This window comes from Octopus sinensis, linkage group LG10, assembly GCF_006345805.1.
Source record: "Octopus sinensis linkage group LG10, ASM634580v1, whole genome shotgun sequence".
Classification (NCBI taxonomy): Eukaryota; Metazoa; Mollusca; class Cephalopoda; order Octopoda; family Octopodidae; genus Octopus; species Octopus sinensis.
The window spans coordinates 86364371-86373334 of NC_043006.1; the positions used below are offsets into that span (position 1 = coordinate 86364371).

Here is an 8964-nt window from a genome sequence, read left to right on the forward strand (position 1 = left end):
ATATATTCATATAATAATATATATAATGTATATATATATATTATATAATATATATGTATATCTATAATATTTATATATATGTATATATATACTATATAATATATATTATCTATATATATATCTATATATATGTATATATATATATATGATATATATATATATATATATATCTATATATATATATGTATATATATATATATATATTTCTATAATATTGTATATATTATATATCATATATATATATATACCACAACATGAGGATTCCTTCAGTTTTCATCTACTAGATCATCCACAAGGTATTGACTGACCTGCAACTATAGTAGATGCCAGCCAATAATGCTGATGCAATGAGACTGAATCCCTAACCACGAGGTTCCCTTGTGAATGTCTTAATTGCACAATCATGTTATTGACACACTAAGGATCACAGTTTGTTTTTGAGAGGACTGGAGAGATTCAAGTGAGAGAAGTTTGGACTGTATAGTTCTAGCGCATATTATTGTACTGGTTTATTTGGGAAATACTTACACAAGAGATTTACATAAAAGATTTTTAATAGTTTCACATGTAGCCTGAGAGATTAAGGGTTGTAACATGGAATTAGCATGTATGCTAGAGATTATTTCTATGGAGGTTTATATAAGATGGAGTGTTTGCAGTTACTTATCTTAGCAGAATGGTCACTGGTTGACAGTTTAGGTTCCATCATCAATATTTGCTGTAAATGCTTCATAAAGAAAAACTTCATAATGAAAACAGTGGGAGCAATATATAATTGATAAGAGTTCTTGTAGTGGTGTAGTTTGGAGAGGGGATGAATTTTACCAGTATTATCTTTGCTTGATAAACAACACAAATACATAGTTTTCAGCTGTACACTTAGGTTTCATATATGTGTGTATGTGTGTGTGTGTGTGTCTGGGTGGCCTATTGCACACAGAAACTCCAAACCTGGTGAAATCATTTGATGTTAATAATTAATGCATGGTAGTATAGAAGTGAAAGGTGTTATCTCTTTGATTTCATAAGCATTTAACAACTGCATTTAACTAGAGCCGGTAACTAATGTTATTAACTGGAGCTGTTAACGGGTGTCGTTAACTAATACCATTACCTAGTGTCATTAACTGATGTTGTTAACTGATGTTAATGGTAAATAAAGTTAAGGTAGGTTGTCGGTGAAATAATTTTCATAGTTTCACTGGATTGACATATCACCTTCTGCTGCCCGCTATCATATATATTTCTCAAATATAACATGGCAGTACCTTTCAACAATTTATTAACTTAATTAAACTGTGACATGCACACCCCTTTCCAGCCATTTCACCATTCACACATCAACTGCTTACATTCATGTCACATAAGTTCTGCGATAAATAAATGTCTTCATAATATTGTATTCCTTATATGACAGTTGTATGTAAGAATTGATGAGAACCTTCTGCCTACCAGTGACACTAACTAACATGGAACATTCTCAGGAATTCAACATCATGTCCAAAAATAAATAATTGTAATTTCCATTGATTTTGAGCACCAATCAAATTAGTACGCATTATTAGAAAAGTACTTCTTATGGTAGTAATAAATTCTTAATGTGTGCATGATCATAACCAAATATATATATTATTAGTTGAAGGTTATGTGATCCACAACATATCACCCTCCTCTCTTCCCTATCACCTCCAATACCACCACCTTTCTCAACTCTTTCCACTTTCAGCTCTGTAGTCAAAGCTTGTAATATATTTGCATAAGAAAACCTCTTGGCATTCATTGCAACCTTTGTCACTTTTCCATCGATCATGTGTTTCTCAACATGAAAACACTGACCAATCAAATTTTACTAACACAATTTTCCTCGTTGCTGTCGTAAGCTATGTGTAAGAGGCATCACTCTTGATTAAATGACTACTAACATATGCACATAAACTGCTTTAATTGTATATATATATCATGTAACAAATCCAGTCAGTTGACATAATTGGCTCTTTAAGTGACCTTTTATCACTTTTTCAGTAACTATCAATGCTAGTCTCTCTCTCTCCCTCATTCTCTCTCTCTCCTTCCTCTCCTGCATTCTCTCTCTAGACAAGAATCCATTCTGGGAAATGCTCACTGTGGAATCTGTTACTTTGTTTCTAACTCTGATCAAATCTAACAAATCAATATCAGATATTTTTGTTTCTTCTAAGAAATGCCGTTTTCTCAAGGTTATGATTAATTCCTGATATGATGACACATGATCTGATAACATTACCAAAATAAAGGAGGAATCAGAGATGACATCTCTCTCAGATGTTATCGCCTATCTCTACAGTGCTACATAACTGGTGGGTGCTAAGCTTATATATTCCTGTATCAGTGCACTGTATTGGTCAGATTAAAAATTTTTGATATATCTTAAAGATCTCTTCTGTTCAATATTCCATTATCTCTCATCTTGCATGCATTGTGTGTGTGTGTATGTGTGTGTGTACATGCACGTGTGTATGTGCATGCATGTGTACAAGCATGCTTATACTGTATGTGTATCTAAATGAAAAGTTTGTGGGTGAGGGTGAGTATGTAAAAGGATATACCTAAAGTGTGAATAAACATACATCAATATGCTAAGGTATTTATATACACCCAGGCACATAAATATAATTAGAGGAACTCACTGCAGTTTATATATATATATATGACCTTGTTCTTATAGCTGAAGCACTACTAGAACTAGAGTTGAAATTTCAGGTATGGAAACAAGGTCTAGAGTTGAAGGGCCTCGGAGTTAACCTAGCAAAAACCAAAGTCTTAGTAAGTAGGAAGGTAGAAAAATCACAAATCCTCTCAGGCAGATGGTCTTGCTCAGTCTATAGAAAAGGTGTCGATAGAAACTCCATAAGACGTACCTAGTGTAATCTATGGACACATACGAGGTGCAGCAATATCAGAAGAAGGTTAACAAGAGAAATAGCTTTTGTGTGTAGAAGATGCACAGGTACAATAAACGCCAAAAATCTACAGAAAATAGATGCCATCAACTGCCAGTGATATAAGCTAGAGGTAGTAGATAACTTCCATTATCTAGTTGACCAAGTTAGCAGCAGAGGTGGATGCTCTGAGATCTTGGCTGCGAGAATAAGATTAGGCTTGTACCTCTGCTAGCAACAAAGGGCCCCTCCCTCAGAGTGAAAGGCAGATTGTATGATGCCTGTGTGCAAACAGCTTTGCTATACAGCTGTGAAACATGGGCTGTGACAGCCAAAGACATGTGTACACATGCCATCAGCACAGGTGCCAGTAAGGCGATGCTGGTAATGATCATGCTTGAATGGTGTCTTTTACATGCCACCGGCATGGAGGCCAGTCATCGAATTTGATTATAAATATATATATATATATATATCACGTGATCACGTGACCGACCAGACCATCAGATGTTGTTACACATCGCTGGTCACAATGCGTTCGCATTGTTTTAGCCTTCGAATGATGCCACCCCGCTGGCTAAGGGAGCAGGCCAATATATATATATATATATATATACATACATACGTATATAGCATGCAAAAAATGTCCTTGAAGGCACATGCCCTAGTTGCTGAGACATATTGAGCTTTTAATAGGAAGGTCATAGGTTTGATAAGCAGACCAGATAGTGAATTATGTCTTTGCGTAAGGTAATTCATTTCACATTGCAACAGTTTACTTTGTTGAAATGAGTACCAGACCTAGCTGGGGAGGGAAGGATGGGTGAGGGGCTTTTTCAGTTGCTCATAGACCTTGGAAACTTGGTTATGCTCCAGCCTAATGAGCATATAGGCTAGAGATACACCTTATCTCTCTTTCTCTCTATCATTTATGCTACAGTCAGCCTTTGTTTTCTACTGAAAGCATTTTTTAACCCGATTATTTAACACACTATTATTTCAACCATTAAAAATGAATTATTATATACATTTCAAGGGATGGTTAAGGAGGGCTGTTTTGTAAGCACGTGGTCCTGGGTTTGATCCCACCACATGGCATCTTGGGAAAGTGGTTTTATCATAGCCTTGGGTTTGATTGAAACCATATTAGTGAAATTGGGTAGATGAAAACTTTGCAAGTGCATTGCATGGATAATTCCAATAATATCAGCATGACACACTGCCTTAAGCTAATATTAGTGGAGAATTTGAAGGGTAACAGTGTCAGGGGAATATTCAACCACTTACAGCTGAGGGGTTTTTGTCTTGCAAGTTACTTGGTGAGCCTGTCAGTGCTGATGCCATATAAAAAGCACTGATACCATGTAAAAAGCACTGGTGCTGATGCTATTTAAGAATTCTGTAAAGTGGTTAACATTAGGAAAGATATCCACCATGCCAAAACAGATAATGGAACCTGATGTGGCTCTCAGTCACACTAGCTCCTGTCAAATCATCCAACCCATGCTGGTATCGAAAATGGATGTTAACTGATAATGATGATGATCATCATCATCGTTTAGCGTCCGCCTTCCATGCTGGCATGGGTTGGACGGTGCAACTGGGGTCTGGGGAGCCAGAAGGCTGCACCAGGCTCAGTCTGATCTGGCAATGTTTCTATGGCTGGATGCCCTTCCTAACGCCAACCACTCCATGAGTGTAGTGGGTGCTTTTTACGTGCCAGACGAGGCTGGCAAACGGCCACGATCAGATGGTGCTTTTTATGTGCCACCGGCGATACTGTAATTTAATAAACAAAAACCTCAGTTGACTGAACAACTAGAATACTTGTCAAAATTGGATGTGATCCATTATCTTTGTGTACACACACACACACGCACATTTATATAGATATATATATATAAAACACAATCCTTAGCAGCATTGTACAGTGTAAACTGAGATTTAGGAGAAAAACAACCCAATATGCACAGCCTGTAGAAAAGAGAGGCAGAAGCTGTTACAAGAGAAAGATGAGGAGTGTGTGTCAGAGAAGAAAGAATGAGCAAAGATCAGTGGCAATGTGGAAACAGGCTCTAAATGAAATGGAAGCAAGCAAGGGAATGAAATGGCATCTAGCAGGAGACATCTGGAAATGGAACTTACAGAGGTTCAAGGATTCTACAATACCCTTCCCAACACATTTCCATGGAATATAATGTAAGTACCAGCATGCCCTCTGTGTTTCAAAGCAGGGACAGATCAGAGAATTCAAACATACTCATACTGCAGTGAGGGAGACCATTTTTATTGAAGGAGTGCATCCAAAGAAAAAACTGAGGAACAGCTATGATGGTTTACTTTCCACAGCACTTGGCTGGATAATGAAAGATGACCAAGAGATGCAGTTAAAAACTTCCATCACATATCACTCAGTCCTTGTTGGGACCAGATAACATTTTGGCTTCTGAGGCAACAGGGCAACACCTCTTACTGAAATTAACTGCACTAAGGTGGAAAAGGACGGAGGAGGTACAAGTGTAAAAGAAAGCAAATTACCAGGAGTTGCTGGAGGACTGTGGAAAAACCAGGTTTGCTAACAAAGGTGGGCAATTGAGGACTTGCAAGTTGTTCTCACAGTAAGGTCTTAGAAGCCGTGGGAATTAGAGGAATGAATACAAGAGCCGTCATTAACCTCCTGACGCTGGTATTACCAGAAGCATGCGAGATACTGCTCCGGTTTTTTTTATCTAATGAGGCCACACAAACACTCAAGTGCCAACGAGCTTGCGTCTATTCACATTCACCGTTACAATAACATAGCGTCGTACATTTACATCAACTGGTTTATGAAAACGAACTATGTGAAGCTGTTTATCATAATATGATATGCATGAGTTATTCTGTTCAAGTTAAAAAAATAGCTTCTGTGTGGTAGAACTCAAAACACGGTATTATGCATGTAAAGTATCCGCATGTTTTTGGTCTACTGCTAGTCTCATGACTTGAACGTAACCTAAAATATATTTCTTTACTAATACTTAGGATGAAGTCTGAGACATAATGACTACTGATTAGAGAACTTTGTTAATTACATACAGGGTTTGGTACACACATGGCAACTAAGTGTAGAGATTGGGTGTGTGCAAGCGCACACACCTAAAGAGATAAAGTACATGACAGCGAACATAAACATACGTCAGCCGCTAAAAAGTCTGTGATAGACGTAGGGCAGCTCTACATTGTATATTTATGTTAACCGTGGGTAGGTAAACAAAAGTGTGATCGCATATTTGCGTCAACCAATGTCAAGGGGTCAACAATGGAGAGGCTGCTGAGTAAGCATCTAGGGGGTTCTGACTCAAGAGATAAACTACTGGGCTTGGTAGATTGCCACTTGAACATAGACCTAAGTTTGATCAGCCTAAGGAGAGGTACTCGAACAAAGGTTTTGTATGACCTCAAACACCTTGTGATTCTAGAATACAGCACTGACAAACTGTTCAAATTTTTATACTTAGCAATGTGTACGAATATCTCACTCTCTATCACTCTCTATCTCTCCCTCTCTACACTGTCTTGAGTGAATCTGTAATTAAGATCGTTCCGCCGACCTCCTTCAATAGGGAGGAGCGAGTCTGTTTTCTCTCGGTAGTTGCTATGGCGAAAGAGGTAGTATGGAAGACGAGAGTAAAAGGAATTGCAACAGGCATGTTCATCTCCAGTCTCGAGCTAATCGACTTTTTCGTTTTCCACATGAAACGGAAAATATGGTTGGAGAAGAAATGCCTGTCGCAAAGTGTGTTTCGTAAAAGATGGAAGTATATAGCATATATGTTGCGAGTGAAAGAACCTGTTTAATCGAGAATATAAAAAAGGAGAAAGCAAAGTCTTCAGTGTGAGTATGTGGTTCGTGGGGGTTAACCGCGTTCTCCGCTTCAATTTTTGTAAATCACTCATTCTCATTTAATTGTATATATTTTAATTGCTTGTTTATTCATACGTTTCGTCTCATTTGAAACCCTGACCCCAATGTTTGTTTTGTCTGCCTCGTATCATCTCCTCTTTTTCTCAACCTTATGGTTAATAAAGAAATTCTCTCTCTCTCTCTCTCTCTCTCTCTCTCTATCTATCTATCTATCTTCACACTCTATATCTGCATCTTCCCTAAATCTTGCAGCCTACCTCACACATGTCACCACCCTCTTTCTCAAACTTACTCTGTCTACTGTGTTATTACTACTTTTCTGCTTCTCTTCATAACCTCTGTTGTCAACCATCATCTATTCTTTTCTGCTTCACTCCAATGCCTATTTATCACTGACACCTCTCAGCCCTTGTTTTTCATTCATCATATTCCCTCTTTTACCCATTCTCCATCCTTAACCATTCCTCCCTCCCCCCTCTCACTCACTACACTGTTGCAACTTCTCTGACTCATACTCTTCTCCTCTCCCCACTCTCTTCTATTCACTTTGTATCCTAACATTTCTCAATATTTATTTCTTTTCCCACTTTACTCTGGTTACTCCTGCCTATTTCTTTACTACCCACAAGGGGCTAAACATAGAGGGGACAAACAAGGACAGACAAACTGATTAAGTCGATTACATCAACCCCAGAGCATAGCTGGTACTTAATTTATCGACCTCAAAAGGATGAAAGGCAAAGTCGACCTCGGCGGAATTTGAACTCAGAACATAGTGGCAGACGAAATACGGCTACGCAATTCGCCCGGCCTGTTAATGATTCTGCCAGCTCACCACCTTGGTTACTCCTACCTACTCTTTAATGTAAGCAGGCATGTAGCTCTTCTCCAGCAATAAACCGCTTCTGTTTTAACCCCTTCTTTCATACCCTAAACTTTTGTTTCCTCAAATATATAAAGATACCTTTATTTCCACTGTAGCACTACTTAACCAAAAGAGATCTTAGTCTTGCAAAGCTGCATGATGACCTCGCTAGTTCTGATATCAAGAAAAAAAACAACACCCAGTACACTCTGTAAATTGTTTAACATTAAAAAAGACAACCAGTCAGAAAAAGACATACTAAAGCCAGCACAGGAGCACAATGCTGTCCTTGGGTTCATAAGATCCTGTCAAACCATCCAATCCATGCTAGCATAACAGAGATGGACATAAGCAGATGATTTTATATATATATATATATATATATATATATATATATATATATATATTAGAACAAAATGTACTAAAATAAATAATTCTGTAGTCAGATATTCTTGTTTTGGTAAGTGCCTGTTGGCAATTAGGATCAACTCTGAATGAAGAGGAGGTAAAATTCTCAAAAATTAAGAATTCTCTGGAATTGACATGTCATTATGGAAAAGTTAGTCTGATTGTCTGAAGACAAGAGGACAGCTATAGTCTTGTCAGTATGTGCCATCGGCACAGTATGAGTTCAATCTTGATTCTAACAGACAAAAGACTTAAACATATTGAAAATGATTAGAGTACATTTATGACCTTGGATCATTTGTGTTAGTAAAACAAAGGCACAGAGAAATAACAGTGACCTTGTGTAGTTTTTGCTACATGGATACCATTCCTGTCATCAGCCCACTTTACATTTTGTATTTGTTACATTTTGTCATACCACTAGCTCTGGAGTGGGTGGCCACATGTAGTACTAAAGTGCACCTTCTAAATACATGCACATGCAGTTATTTCATTTACTTATTTGAGATTTTGAGAAACATGCTTCCAAAGAAATTTAAAACTGGACGCAACCTTTTCTCTCTTTCATTCATTGCAAACTTATCTACCAAGCATTTTCCTAAGTCTTGGCGATATTGATTGTTTAATCATTGTTTATTACAACACATGTTTATCATAAAGAACTTTGTTTTTCACTCAATCTATCTACCTACCTGTTGGTCTGTTTGTCTGTGTATCTGTACATTCTTATCTCACTCACTCTGAATATGTATGTTGGGTGACATAAAAAATATTTACCTTCTTCCCAACATATCAGCTTTATCGTTCAGTTTGCAAAACTATGCACGTATACTTTTGTAAATTACCAATAGTTTAAAAGAACATGT

General features: G+C 37.4%; 1 long non-coding RNA gene across 1 annotated transcript in view; it reads left to right on the forward strand.

Moving 5' to 3' along the window:
• LOC118764987 overlaps window positions 1-7618 on the forward strand; it is a 15572-nt gene extending 7954 nt beyond the window's left edge. Inside the window, exons 2-3 of the long non-coding RNA XR_005000829.1 lie at window positions 7232-7236; window positions 7608-7618. This is a non-coding gene — a long non-coding RNA (uncharacterized LOC118764987). The remainder of the gene's footprint in view (window positions 1-7231; window positions 7237-7607) is intronic.
• Window positions 7619-8964: the final 1346 nt, after the last annotated feature.